Source organism: Terrapene carolina, unplaced genomic scaffold (genome assembly GCF_002925995.2).
Source record: "Terrapene carolina triunguis isolate 2854851 unplaced genomic scaffold, T_m_triunguis-2.0 Scaffold132, whole genome shotgun sequence".
Taxonomy (NCBI): Eukaryota; Metazoa; Chordata; order Testudines; family Emydidae; genus Terrapene; species Terrapene triunguis.
In genome coordinates this window covers 18520125-18534538 of record NW_020664483.1, presented here as the reverse complement: position 1 = coordinate 18534538, position 14414 = coordinate 18520125, and the positions used below count along the sequence as shown (strand labels likewise).

The 14414-nt window shown below is 41.4% G+C and overlaps 1 protein-coding gene across 1 annotated transcript in view; it reads left to right on the top strand.

Moving 5' to 3' along the window:
* The first annotated feature begins 2543 nt into the window (after nucleotides 1–2543).
* Nucleotides 2544–14414, top strand: part of LOC112110828 — an 85001-nt gene continuing 73130 nt past the window's right edge. Inside the window, exons 1-2 of the mRNA XM_029911896.1 lie at nucleotides 2544–2620; nucleotides 9782–9848. The gene's annotated coding sequence lies outside the window, so the exon portion shown is untranslated. The remainder of the gene's footprint in view (nucleotides 2621–9781; nucleotides 9849–14414) is intronic.

Sequence of the window (14414 nt, the reverse complement as noted above, 5' to 3'; positions counted from 1 at the left end):
GAGTGGAATTTTACACACTAACTGGCTTTTCTCTAATCAGTGCATGTTGTGCCTAATTCTGCATCCTTAAGCACCCATCTGAAGTCAATAGGTGTTTCAAGTACATAAGAAATGTAGGATCAAACGTCAGTAATTTGTGTAACAAAATTAAGTTTCCCCCACAAATACTCCAGTTCTCAAATAATAACAGAAGCTATAATGAGGTTTCCGGACTACATTTTCATTTTCTTTACCTCAGTGTATTTCAGCACATTTACTTGTATACTGTGATGTATTATCACATAATTGAAACTAAACTACAATTGCCAAAATAATTAAATGCAAAATAATAACAGTAACAATAATAAGTTAATGTACAAATGTTGTTTATATTTAATCAAATACAAGTAAGGACATTCAAAATTATGTTTCTCACATGCACTGGAGCTCCTCCTTGCAAATATTTAGTATTTTGTAATATTAGTTTGTACATGATGCTAACTATATGCCTTATCTGTGCATTATGGGCGAGTTATGGGGTACTGAAGGAGGCCAGGAATCATAACTTTGAATTTCCTGACTTTGTGTTTGCAAAATCTCAAGGATAAGATTGTATTAACATTGTTTTTTGCCTTTGATTTACTTTAAAGAAAAGCAAAGAGGTTGGTGTATAATTTGGGCTGTATGATTGCACAGTCAAATAAATACACATATGAATCCACTTTTGTATGCTGTTTTACCAACTATGTACTGTGCCCTGAACAAACGTGTAATTTGAAATCAGGGTTGCTGGGGGCTAAATTTATTAAGATTGGCAAAAGCTCTCACATTCTAAATGAGGACAAAGTACATAGTGAGTTTAAAATTTTGGGATGACCAAATATAATAAATAAATAAATACATTTTAAAAATCCTCTCTGGAATAGCAGTTCAGAAATATTTTAATTAAAGAAAAACACTAGGGGATTATGTTCAAATATGTCAAAAAGGGCCAAAGAGGATTATATCAAATGTCCCTCCAAATTTTCATTTGGTAATAAAGACAAACAGGAGAAATTTCTGTTCAAAGGGGAAATTTTGGAGAAAGTCATGTGTGCCTGAAAACAAGGGTTTAAAATGACAGTGTTACCATGGCAATAACCAGAACACTTTTAGAGATATGCTATTATTTTAGGTTAAATTCTCCTGCTTGCATAGCTGCCAAATTGATTCAAATTTATTTCCCCCCTTTCCTGACCGAAGTTGGAAAAAAATTAAGATTTTTGTTTTTTTGCTACAAATAACCAAATCACCCATAAATGATAGATCTAAACTATTGTAAAAAACAAACTTTCCATACAATTTTACCAAAAGGTACTGCTCCCCTAGTTTGTTCTCCTTTCCTACTATCTGGTATTCTTAAGCAATATTTGTTCTTTCTTCTTCAGTGTCCAGGTTTTCACTCAACTTCATTTTTCATCCCTTTTATGTTTCTCTCAAACCTATTTTTCTTCCTGATATTTGTTTTCTCTTCTGATATTGGTCTTTCTCCTCACTTTCCCCCCTTTCTTTCTTTTCTCAGTCTAGGCAATCTCTTCCACAACGGACCCCCTTCTCAAGTTCCATTTCTACCTCCCTTTTACTCTCCTCCACCTGCCCTCCTTAGACTGTCTCCTCTCTCCAGTTTTCTTCCCTGTCTGTGACTGCCCTTTTTGGTCCCCTCCAATTCTCCCTTCTCCTTGGCCTTCAGAATGGGGGCAAAGTGTAGGCCTGGTTCCCCTTCAGTTGTAAGCACTGAGCGTTTTGAGAGTGAGATGGTGGCATCTGTAGATGTTGCCCTCCATATGCGGGTGGGTTGGCTGGCTTGTGGTTAGGGTTGCCAACTCTGACTGAAGCTATTCTGGGAGATCTCTCCCCCCCACCAACATGTTGTAATGTCATTTTTGTAAAATATCCTATTAAAATCTCCTGGATTGTTTTCAATGGTCACCGGGAGATCAATGCCAATTCCGGGAGACTCCAGGCCAATCCTGGAGGGTTGGCAACCCTAGGGCACTTCCCATGGGTCCAAGGTGCTTCCCCATGGGGCATGCATGGGTGGGGTCTAGCATTTCTAAAAACAGTGGATTGCCAATGCTGTAATGAGTCTGGAGGGTTCAGACCCCTCAAGGGTGTGTGAGATGGGGGGGAGGGGGTAGCACTTCTGCCAGGCCTGCCACAAACCACTCCCATTGTTTGGAGGGAGGAGAATCCCCCCCTTTGGAGGAGGATCATTTTCAGTCAGTGAGTGGGGAGGAAGGAGGGAGTGGAGGGTTTTGCTGAGTGTGGTTCTGTGAGGGATACAGGGAAGTTCCCCTCAGAGTTCCCCACAGCCTGATGCAGCAGCAGCCCCTGCTCCCCCACAGGAGGCTGGAGGGAGAGGCGCGCGGGAGGAACCCGCCTGCTCCGCTCAGGCGCACGCTGCGCTCTGGTGGGTAGGAGGGCGCGTGCAGAGCCGGTCCCTGCTCAGTGCGCCGGCTGCCGGGGCGGGCGATTGGCGTCCCGTGCCCGGCTCTCGTGCTGTTAGCAGGGGCCGCACGCCAGCCCAGTAGCCGACGGCGCAGGTTCAGCCCACACACAAGTTGGGACTCTCCGACGGCCGCAGGAAAAAGCCCAGGACACGGTAGGGGAGGGAGGCACAGAGCCAGGGCAGCGTCAGTGCTTCAAGTGCGTGTCTGCGTGTTTATGTGGATGCGCGCCGTGTGTCTAGGTGCAAATGCATGTGTGTCTTCATGTCCGGGCGTGTATTGGGTTTCTGCATGGCTGGGTAGGCGTGTCTGCCTCCGTGTGCGGTGTGTATGTATGTAGCGTGGTGTGAGCCGAGCGTGCATCAGTGTGGATTGTGCGTTCATATGTGTCTGTGGATATGTGGTGTGAACGCGTGTGGCGTGTGTGTCTGTGTGGTCCTGTACAAATATGTGCGTTTATTTTAAAAATTAGTAACTTTATGAAAAATAGCTGTAATATCTTGTGTTTAAATTATGTATCTAACTAAACGTTGTTAAAAATATTTCTATTGGGTCGCTCTACCTGCAAACTAACCCAGGCTTAATGTTATCAGAGAACGAACTGTGTTCTGATAATTTCTGAGCAAAAGAGAAATTAAACTATACCTGCACGAAATTAAAAAAAAATTAAACACATTTTATCTGTATCTTTTCCAAACATATAAGACAAAAGATAAAAAATATCTAAATAATGCAGCCGTAACTTGAATTCTTGGATGAGAAATACATGCAAAGTATTCTTCCTATTATTATAATAATTTGGATGTTCACAGATCATTTTCAGATACATCTTTCTTTCTATACCAATTGAGATTTTTTTTTTATCCTCCTGCCTTTTTTGTTTAGTTTTTTTGTGTGGCTACCATCCTGCCAAAAAATTGTTTACCAAGCCTGCAACTGAGACAGTTGTGTTTATTCTAGGAGTTTACACAGATCTCTGCTATCCTTACACTACTGTTGAGGGGAGATGGGACAATCAGCCAGCTGAATAGTTTAGTCGTAAGCATAGAGACCTTTGGATGTGAGGGTGCTGTGAATACAGACTCCAGCTGTGCTGTACAATTAGTCTTTATGACAGAGAATACACTCTGACCGCTCTTTGTAGCGGGAGTAGCAGTATTGGTGAGAAGAATCCACAGTGTTTTTTCAGGTTCCCATATAACAGTGTTAAAAGAATGAGAATGCTTTTATCTTCTTGATGGCTGCTTTCCTCTCGCTAATCCTGGCTTGATCTCTGTAGGTGCCTTATCATGAAGGTGACACCCACTAGGAGGAATAGGGACAGAATTCCCCACAAGTACTGACACTACTAATCACTTGATTATTGGCATATGTAGGGTCAGTAGTGCCATAAGTGATACCAAGTCTATTTTTCTCCTCCGGGGCAATATCTCTAGTCTTAAATAACCCCTATGCCCAGTACTACTAAGGTCTGTATATTCACTGCAGTCATATTAGCTGCCAAAACTGAAAGCAAATATGACTGCTGCTTTCAAAGTATATGTGATACTTTAGGGAGACTCTACCAGCACTTCATTATTTTAGTTTAACCAAAATCTAGGAGCAACATTGTGTATTCTAAAACACAGCCCCACTAGTGTGCCTTACTTGTGACCTGAAGGGAATAACTCTAGAAATGAGAGTGTAGTTCAGTTTCCATGTCCAGTTAAATGCTGGTGTCTCAGCTGAAACTGTCAACAAGGGCCAGAATTTGGGCTCAATCCTGCAAAAGAAACTCCTTCCTGAAAAAGTCTATAAGACTCCTAAGCAGATAAATTAAAAGGACACTGAAACTAAATGCGTAGGGTTAATAGGAAGAAAAGCCAATAGCAATGAGCTATTCCAAGGATACTTACAAAAAAGGGGGAAAAAGGGTGGGGAAAAAAGTTTGAAAGAAATATTGTTAAAAATACTGGCTCTGTTATCCGAATTAAAAGGATACAATAATGTTTTAAGACAGCAAAGGGAAGAGGGTTTTAAAAAAATCCATATTTGAGGGCCTGACCTTGAGTTCAGTGACTGTTTTGTCTGAGTAATGAGGGCATCATTGGACACTGAAAGGGAGAGTAAAGAACTAAAATAAAGGAAAGATTTTTTAAAGAATTTGATTGGTCTTCTTAAAAGATTATTGTTGTCAGGGGTGATAAATCCAACATGTAACCACTCCTAAAACCTCAAGAATTCACTTTATATGCCCTTTTATTGTTGTTTTTAACAATGAAAGCAGGTGCTGATGGCCAGTTGCTGTGATACATGGTAGAGAGACAGCAAAGAGAAGAGAGGTAATATTTGGGGCCCAGGGAGTTTACACATTCAATTCCTTCAATCATGGGAAACCCTAACATGACAAGAACTGTGCACTGCCATTTGGTTCTGAGAGTTGGCATCCCTGTGTAAGTATAACCCGCTTTGCTGCCCTGGAAGTCCTGAGAGAGAGGCAGGAACTATCTTAGCTTCTTGGTGCAGTCTGATATTAGTCCAGCATTTTTCTGGCTGAGCAGAATTAGTCAGGACCATCACTGGATCCTGTCAGCCTATTCTCCCATTGAGTAAGACAAGACTCCTTCCCCTTCCTCCCTCATCACTTCGACTAGGGAGAAAAGAAGTGGCTTCTGAGGTTGAAGCGGTTTCTCCTGCTCAGTGCAGAGCATACTGTTGCTGGACCATTATTTTACAATTTTCTTCCATTTTTATTATGAACTGAGAGAGAACTCAGTTATATTTTTACATGTTTGCAAACATTCTTGGGAACAAACGGGGACATTTTCCACAAGCAGATCAAAAGGTAATTGGGTTTTTTGAGTGGTCTTCAGTCAAAACTCACCTATCTTTGTTTTCTGATATATTTCCTGTGCACCTTATCTTTTGAACCTTTAGATAGCTTAACTGAACTGAGTAGTGTTAAATGCAAAACCTGCGCCCCTGACAGCTTTATTTTTAATTTGTTCATATCAGGATAGCTGTAATCTCCCTGAAATAAACTCACACTTTCATTACAGAAATGTTGCACTCAAATTATTTTAAAATAAAACTGAGATGATCAGGAACCTCTTTTGATGCTGGTGCTATTCCTGTCTGTTATGAGATTGTGCAGAACTAACCCTCCTTATCCTTGAGATGGCTAATGGGAAAAATAAATCTATACTGAGGAATGTTTCTAAATCCTGTACTTTGTCACTTCCTTATTGCTTTTGAATGTCTCAGTACCTGTCTCACTTATGCCTTCAGAGTCAGGGATAGCAGAATCAGTGGAAGATATGTGTGGATCCTTAGGACTAACGTATAACTTAGGATGTGTGCTACTAATACTGAACTCACAAAGAACCATCTAAGCACATTTGAGAGTAGAATTTGGCTTTACATCACGTGAAGACTGACAGCTTATGTTTTATACACTTCTTCATGGATAAACTGAGTGCTAAAGTTACCGACAAAGGGATCCCTTGTCTTGTAATCTTAGTGTCATCTAACTCTACAATGAAATCAGTGACATTTTTGCCCTCCATATGTTGAGAGGAGTACATGGAGAAGACACCTAAGTGGCAAGAGAACATGTGATGTGCTGGGAACTGGCAGGGCTGGATTAACTCTCCTGTGGGCATGGGGCTATTAGATTTTGTGGGGCCCCTGTATACAAGTCTTTTTCCTGGGAGGGAGTTTGGTGCAGGAGGGGGCTGAGGCAGGGGATTGGGATGCAGGAGGGAGTGCGGGGTCTGGGAGAGAGTTTGGTGTAGGAGTGGGCTGGGGCAGGGCATTGGGGTGCAGGAGGGGGATTTTGATCTGGGGCAGGGGATTGGGATACATGCAGGATGTCTCTGCATGCCCCTGGGGGGAGGGGAACAGCATGTCTCTGTGTGCTGCTTGCGCCCGCTAATGCCGCCCCTGCAGCTGTGGGGACGGTGCTGGGGGCGGGGACAGCGCGCGGAGCTGCCTCTCCACCGCCAGGGACCGCAGAGATGTGCCAGCAGCCAGTCACTTCCGGGAGCAGTGCGGGGCCAGGCCAGGCAGCTTGAGCTCCCCGGAGATCGCTGCCTGTGATTTATTTTTGCAGGGTCCTCCTGGGCTGCAGCCCCAAAAGCCCCTGCCTTAATCCGTCCCTGGGAACTGGCTGTATTTTTAAAGATTGTGTCAATGTATTGAGTGACTGACAGCTTGAGAATTGGAATGGAATGTGTGCGTGCTCCCCCGGGCCAGGAGCGGAGTCACAGTTGGGCTGGGGGCTGAGGCTGGGGCTGAGAGCGGGGCTGGGAGTGGGGGCAGTGTGCCAGTGGCTGGGGGCCGGGGGCCAAGAGTGGGGTCTGGGGGCTGGCGGCCAAGAGCAGGGGCTGGGAGTGGGGGCCGGCGGCTGGTATGGGGGCTGCAGCTGCGGCCGGGGGTGGGGCCGGAGCAGAGCTGAGAGCAGAGTGGGGCTGGGTGTCACTCCCTCTCTGCCCGCCCAATGGGCGCTGGCCTGGGCTGCACTGTGGCCCCCCCGGATTTTCCCCACAGTTTGGGGACCACAGTTCTAGAGGTTAGAGCAGGGGATGGAGATCTGGATTCTATTCCTGTTGTTGGTGAGATCCATTTGTGGTGGACCTCTATGCCACTTAAGGCAAAGTATGCATAGAGACTATGCGGGAGACTGAGGGTGGCCCAGCACCACAAACTTTGCCTGTCTAGCCTCAGCACCCAATGGAAGGGGTCTCTAGTGACCCTTGACAAGCCAGCATGCAAAGCCACAAAGAGGGTGAGCTAGAGAAGGGGTTGCAGGATCCAGTGACTCAACACTAGGGTGGAGTGCATGTCACCCTTAGTAACCTTGGGCAAGTGACTTTATATCTCTGTGCATCATTTTACCCATTTTAAAAACAGGAGTTATAATTGCCTACCACTATACTTTGTGCTTTGAGTTCTTCCGGTGAAAGGCACTATATACTTGAATGCAAAATATTATTTATTATTAGTATAAATGTTGAAGAGTGAGTTGTCATCTGTTCTTTTATTACTTCATGAACATTATTTGGGTGTTTCCATCATCAGTGGAATATGGAATAAGAAAAAATAACAATAAAATAATGACTTATTTCTGCGTATTTAGAATTTCATGCTATCCTTTTTTATAGTTCTTTGAAAAGAATTACAAAATTTATAAAAGAAATGAATGGCGGGCTAAAAGTCGAAAAAATGGATTTGGTATTGATCTAGCCAAGATAGGTATTTGCCTACCTCTTGAGTTTGTCCAACTATTGCCTCTGAAAATATTCTAGAATACTTGGGCTTGATTCTCCACTGCCTTACACGTTTGTACACCTGTGCAAAGCAAGTGGAACATGTGACCAAATCAGAATTCTCTAGGAACTTACACTAGTGGTAGAATTTTACTCCATCTTTACACAGGTATATATGACTACTTAAGGGGCAAGATAACAGAGAATCAAGCTATTTATCATTTGCCTTAACTTTATGCATATGCAAGTCATTGCATTTCAAATTGTTTCTTTAAGTTGTTCATAACTTTCTCTAACATTTTCCTTTTGTATTAAGGCCCCCAATAAGCATGTGTATCAGTGATTTGCCAAGTTGTGGCCTAAAATTTCTTATGTTTAATCTCAGGTCACATACAAATGTTTAAGTTGCACATTACATAAACTTCCCACCTGCTTCATAGCAGCTGTGTATCCTCCTCCCTATCTATTGATCAGTCACTCAGAATTCTGCAGTTACCCCCTTCCGGCTGTCCAGCCTCAGCTAGATTCCCCCCTCAGTGACAGTCCTGCAGCTTCTCCTCCCAGCTGCCAAACCTTTTGGGATTTCCCCAGCAAAAGCCCTCTGAATTGTAGATGCACTGAGGAGTGCTGGTCCCAATGCTTCAAGAAAGTGCAAACTTCCATGAGACACTATGGTATGTCTTAATGTGTGATGCTTACTTATTCCAAGAGACTTATTAGTAATGTTGAATTGTGGGGCTTGAAATACCCATCTATTTGGATTTATTTTTCTCTATGGGCATGACTAACTTCACACCTTTTAAAAATCTTAGTGGACTCTGCTAACTTTACCTAAAGCTGTTACAAAATTAAATTGCCTTTTTATATTATAACAACGATAGGACAGATTTTCAAAGATTTAGACACTGACAGATACAAATAGGCACCTAGTGGGATTTTCAAATGTGCCTAAGCAGGACTGTGTCTCACTCCCATTGAAAACAGGCACTTAACCTGTTTAGGTGCTTTTGAAAATCCCACTAGGCACCTGTCTGCATTTTTAAAATCTGGCCCGAGGTGCTGTGTGGTTTGTTGTTTTTAACAATTCAGTAAAAGCATGCTAACTTTTTAATTAATGAAAAGGAAAAATGACATAAGGATGAGGCCAAACTATAAAAAATAGAATAGCAAAAGATTGAGAAGATAACACAAAATTCATATCCCTTGTACCCTGTAAAATATGTTTTCTTGATACAGGTAGATATCACAGCAGAGTGGAGCAACGGCTACAACACAGGACTGGTAGTCCATTAGAGCTGGGTTTTACTCCTAGCTGTGCTACTGACTTGCTGTGTCTTTGGGCAAGGTGTTTAATGTCTCTGTGCCTCAGTTTCCCCTTCCACAAGATGGAATAATAATACCTACTCTCCTTTGCAAAGTGCTTTGAGAGCTATGCATGAAAAAGTGCCCATATAACTGCAAAAATTAGCATATCACACGTGAGTTACATAATCAATTGTTGCACTTGCTTAGGTTGACTGAATTTTGTTGTTATAAACAAAACGAAGTGGCATGCCTCAGTGGGTATGTTGTAGTTAGATGGGTGCCATCCACAGACAATGATTTCCCGGTGATGCACTTAATAGATTCACCCTCTAAAAGCAAAGGACAGTATTGCTCTGGACACTGGTCAGGCCTCTGTATACTCTTCTCAGCAGACCCATAGGGCTGATAGGACATCCCCATAACAATGAAACATGGTAACGTTTACCTGGCATCTGATTCAAAGTCTGTTCCCAGGACTCTCTAGTCATCCTAATTCTTATGAGGCCTGATCCAAAGCCCGTTGAAGTAAATAGGACTATTGACTTCAGTGGTTTTAGGATCAGGTTCCTAGTGAGTCTAGGGCTATGAGTCTGCTTTCCAAACTTTTCACTCTCTTTCTAAACAATGGTGATAGTTTAACGACACTCACTTTTGGTTTTGTTTGGAAATTTTCATTGTGCAAATATGATTTTTTCTTAGTCTCAGGCTGCATGGCAGGCAATATAATTTGTCCTAGTTTAATGTGGGGTATTACATTTTTTATAGAACTCTGGCTGTGGCCTTCTGGATAGCACCAACATTTCATAAGAAAAAAGGCACTGAAGCAAACAAGGTAATTTTATATGTTATTGAACATCCTGCTGGGTTGTAGCTAAATGCCATCTGCTGAAAGGTTGCAGTCACTATAGAGGAACACTATTCTCCGATTATAAAATGGTGCATTATGAAAAGCATTTTTCATTATAGTGAGTCACACAAAACTACATTTCAGGTGAATTAAAGTAGTTGAAATAATAATGGGTATGTGGCTCCTCTGCGTGCTAATAGTATAGTAGATTTACTTTTTATTTTAGTTTTTTGGAATGGAGGCAGAATAGTCTAGTGTTTAGAGCACCCAACTGGGAGTCAGGAATTCTGAAGTCTCTTTCTTGCTCTGCCACTGATTAGCAGTGTGAACATGTACAAGTCACCGTGACACAATTTTTCAGAAGTGTCCTGTAATTTTGATTGTCCCACCTTGAACACTCAGAGTTTGTGTTTTAGAGATGCTGAGTACTTGCAGTGCCAGTGGCTTAAACTGGGGCTGTATATTTTTAGCACCTATAAAAATCAGACCCTGGATGTCTAAAGCTAGTCACCCCAAAAATGAGACATGCAAAATTGAAAATTGCTTTTGAAAATTTTGGCATTAACATTTTGATGCCTTATTATTATCTCCTTGTGAGGCTCAATTGATTAATGTTTGTAAATGCCTTGAAAACCTTGGCTATAAAATGCTGTATAAGTGAAACATTTTGTTATTTTAGTACTACTATTAATAATAAATAAAGACTACTGTATGTTTAACTTGCATGGGTAATTTTAAACTTCTGCTATAGGCAGTTATGAAAGAAAATATCATTTAAACTGCATGTATAATCAAGTTAAACAGTTTTAATAATATGCACATCATATTCATATTCCATATTTATTTTTTATTTTGGACTCTTACATTTTCATAGAGTAGTTAATTCAATTCTGTTGATAGCTCTTGTGTTACTGTGTTAATTCTACAAGCTTTTTATTATGGTCATCAGAATTGTCAATAGATTTCAGAGCACAATAATTTTAACCGTGTGCTTCCATGGTACCAATGTTGTAAACAATCTTTGATCAGTGAAGTTTTCACAGTGAACCAGAATTTTAGATCTCATTATAAAACAATGCAATTATATGCTGAACAAGAATCAAACCTCTGGAAAAGCATCTGAAAAAGATGAAAGGCCTGAAATGCTGATCTCATTGATCTCTCTTTTTAACTGAAATAAAAAGAGATTACCTTTGATTACAGCTAATTCTGTTTATATTAGAAGGGAACAAAGACATATAGTGCCAGATCCTGAACTTGTGTAAATTGCTGTAGCATAGTTGAAGTCATTGGGCTGTGACAATTTATGTCTGCTGAGGATCTGTCCCATAAATTTTCCTACATACGGATGTTCACTTTGTCCTTTAAATTACTTTAAAAAATCGTAGTGCCCTAATACTTGTTCTTAGCGCTTTTGCTTAAACAGTAGATGTAGCTTTACTTCCTCTTACAACTGATATTGAACCAGACATTTATTTCACATGCAGTAATACTTTTCAGTATTAATATTGAGAAAGGAGTAAGATTGTATGGTCTTTGGGGGCAAGGACTCTGTCTTCCTGTAAGGTGCCTTGCAGGCTTTTGAGCTATAAAATTAATGAGTGATAATAATTTTATAATGGCTGCTTCCCTGCCCAGAAGCTTACTTTAGATTGATGACAATAGCAAGGGATGACAACAAAGGGTACGTCTACACTTACTTCCTGGTTCGGCGGCAGGCAATCGATCTTCTGGGATCGATTTATCGCGTCTTGTCTAGACGCGATAAATCGATCCCGGATCGATCCCGGAAGTGAGATGACTGGGAAGGGCAGGACAAAGGGACAAGGACAGTAGGACTGTGTGCTTCCTTAGGATGCTAGTGCATACATGTGTCTTGATAATTAAGATATATGATAATGAATTCTCTTTCTAGAAATAATTAACATGAATTAAATGTAAGAGTGCAGAAAATAGACATAGAAACAGCCATACTGAATCACATTTCTGGTCCAACTAGTCTAGTGTCCTCTCTGTGATTGTGGCCAGCACTGCAGATCTGGGTCAGATCTTGAGCCTTGTTAAGACTGCTTTGTGCTCCCTAGCATTGTGCTAAGCATCAAACAGCTGGTCCTGAGGATCAGGGCCTTTGTGTTTTGTTCATGCAAATGCCTCAAACAGAAACTGTTTGTGAATATGATGTTTTTACTACAGAAACAGACTGTATAAATTACGTGTGGAGTTTGGAAACTGATGTGTCAGCCTAAGTTAAGTGAAGTGTGATTAGTGAGAAATGCTGGATACTGTGTGCACACTTGTTGCTAAAGCTTAAACAGGGCTCGATCTTGCAAGGTGCAGAAGCACTCTGTCTCCAGTCCAGCAACACATTTAGATGTGCTCAGCACATTGTGGGTTTGAGTGCTTGGTGAACAGGAATGCATTACAGCTGGACATTTTTGAAGAAGACCCAGGGTGAAATCCTGGCCCCATTGAAGTCAATGGAAGTTTTGTCATTGACCTCAGTGGGGCTAGGATTTCACTCCAGATATTCAAAGATTTTGTTAAAAACTTTCTGGGCTAAATTCTGCCCTCAATTACACCTGCCAAACCCTACTGAAGTACCAGAGGGTAGAATTTGTCCTTATGGCTTTAATTCAGTTCTAGTGTCATATAGGTCTGTTTTCATTTTTTTTAAAAATTCTGGATGATTCAATGGAATATCTACGTGCCATGGAGAAGGAATTGGAAAATCACTGAAATAGTTTAACATAAAACTATATTACAGTGACAGGAGAATGTAGGTTTTAAAAATACTTATTGACTGTGTCGGTAGTTTGAGATCACCTATAATATGCAGTTCATTTCAGTTTGGCTTAATACCTTCCAGAGAAAACCTCATAGCACTGAGTACGGTGCAAGGAAAAATAACTTGATTCCTGGACTAAAACTAGAAAGAGTTAAATAACTGGAAAACTGGGGAAACCAAATTGCATAATTAGGTAATATGTAGAATTTGTTACAAATATACACAGTATCAATCAAATAAATTATGTCTGATTTATCGGAAATAGCAACAAAGAGTCATATCGTATGGTGAAATAAACAGACCTAAGGATGCGTGTCCAGCCTTTCAGTATGGTGTGATAAATGTGAGATGGCCCTATTTTGAAAGGTTGTAACCTGTAACAAGAAGAGTTTTCAGTTATTAAAGAAAAAATCATAAGGGAAAAACAGTAATGAAAGCTTTTATATCTGATTCTTGAATCTGTAATGATTTGTTTTAGTGTATTGCCAATGTCCCACCAATGTTGGAAAACCTGGTATTTTTTCCTTCCCAACTGTCTTCTACAGCATATGTAGAAAATACTGCACTGTTATCTGAAAAGCTGATTCAAATTGTTCTTCTTTAAAACTAGAAACCTTCCATATTTCTGTAGGTGGCCATTTTACTTCCCTTATGTTTTTCTTCTCTTTAACCAAGAGATCTCTTCTCGGCTTATTTGTTTTCTTCAAGCTCTTTGTTGCCAAATTTTGTATGCTTTTCCATATGCAAAGAACAACTATATACATTCAGTATGAATGGCCTTTATTTTATATTTAATATTACAAGAACAACAATACAACCACAAAAGTAAGATCACCATGAGAGAGTGCATGAAGTACTCCTCCGTAAGGCCTTGTTTTTGGAACTAGTGGGAAAACACTGATGTAAGTACCTACAGTGCCGTGTCTCCATTCAAGCCATGCTGTTTGAAGTTCAGGTCAAGTACAGTTCTGTCCCATGACCACCCTGGTGCTGCATTATACCTTTGCAGTTGCACTGGCATTTGGGTACCTCTCCCTAAGTTCCCAAAATAGCTTCCTGAAGCTGTGGCTTTTGAGAGAGCTTGGAAAGCTTCAGGGAGACCTGGGGAATTGTAGGAAATGAGGTCATATTCCTGTAAGTCTCCTGGTGCCGGTGCTGTTGGCTAGTGCTTTTATCAGAATGGTGGCCAGGATGACCAGTTAGCTCTTGCCATTGCTCAGCAAAAAAGGTTTCTGCTGGAGCTTCTATAAAGCAGTGAGCAGACCACTGAGGCAGCTAAGCAGAGGCAGTGGAGGATGTTCTGGCAGTACTTGCTGTGAGCCAGAGATCAGTTCGCTGATGCAATCATGATGCAATCGTTGTGCTTTCATCACAATCCTAGGAGATGGCTCTCTACTGTGCTTGCAGATCAACTTCACAGGGTCTCATGTCACTTTTGTGCCTGGACTATGCTCATAGACAGGTGGAACAAAACTATTCTCAAGCAGCATTGGCCACATAACTTTGAGATGAAAAAAGAGGCTCTTCTGTGCTTCTTTGCTTTGGCAGTGCAGTGAGTGTCATGCCATGAGGACGAGGACTCCTCTCACCATGAAAAAGAGAGTGCTGGTCTCCCTGTGGAAGGTGGCTGACGACCTTAGTTACCAGTCAGATGGGCCAATTTGAGGCTTGGAAGTCATTGGAGGTGTTCCGGTGGTGGAGGTTTGCAGGTCAGTAAATAATGTGCTGCAGGAATGTGTGATCAAGGTGGCCAATGTGCTGCAGGA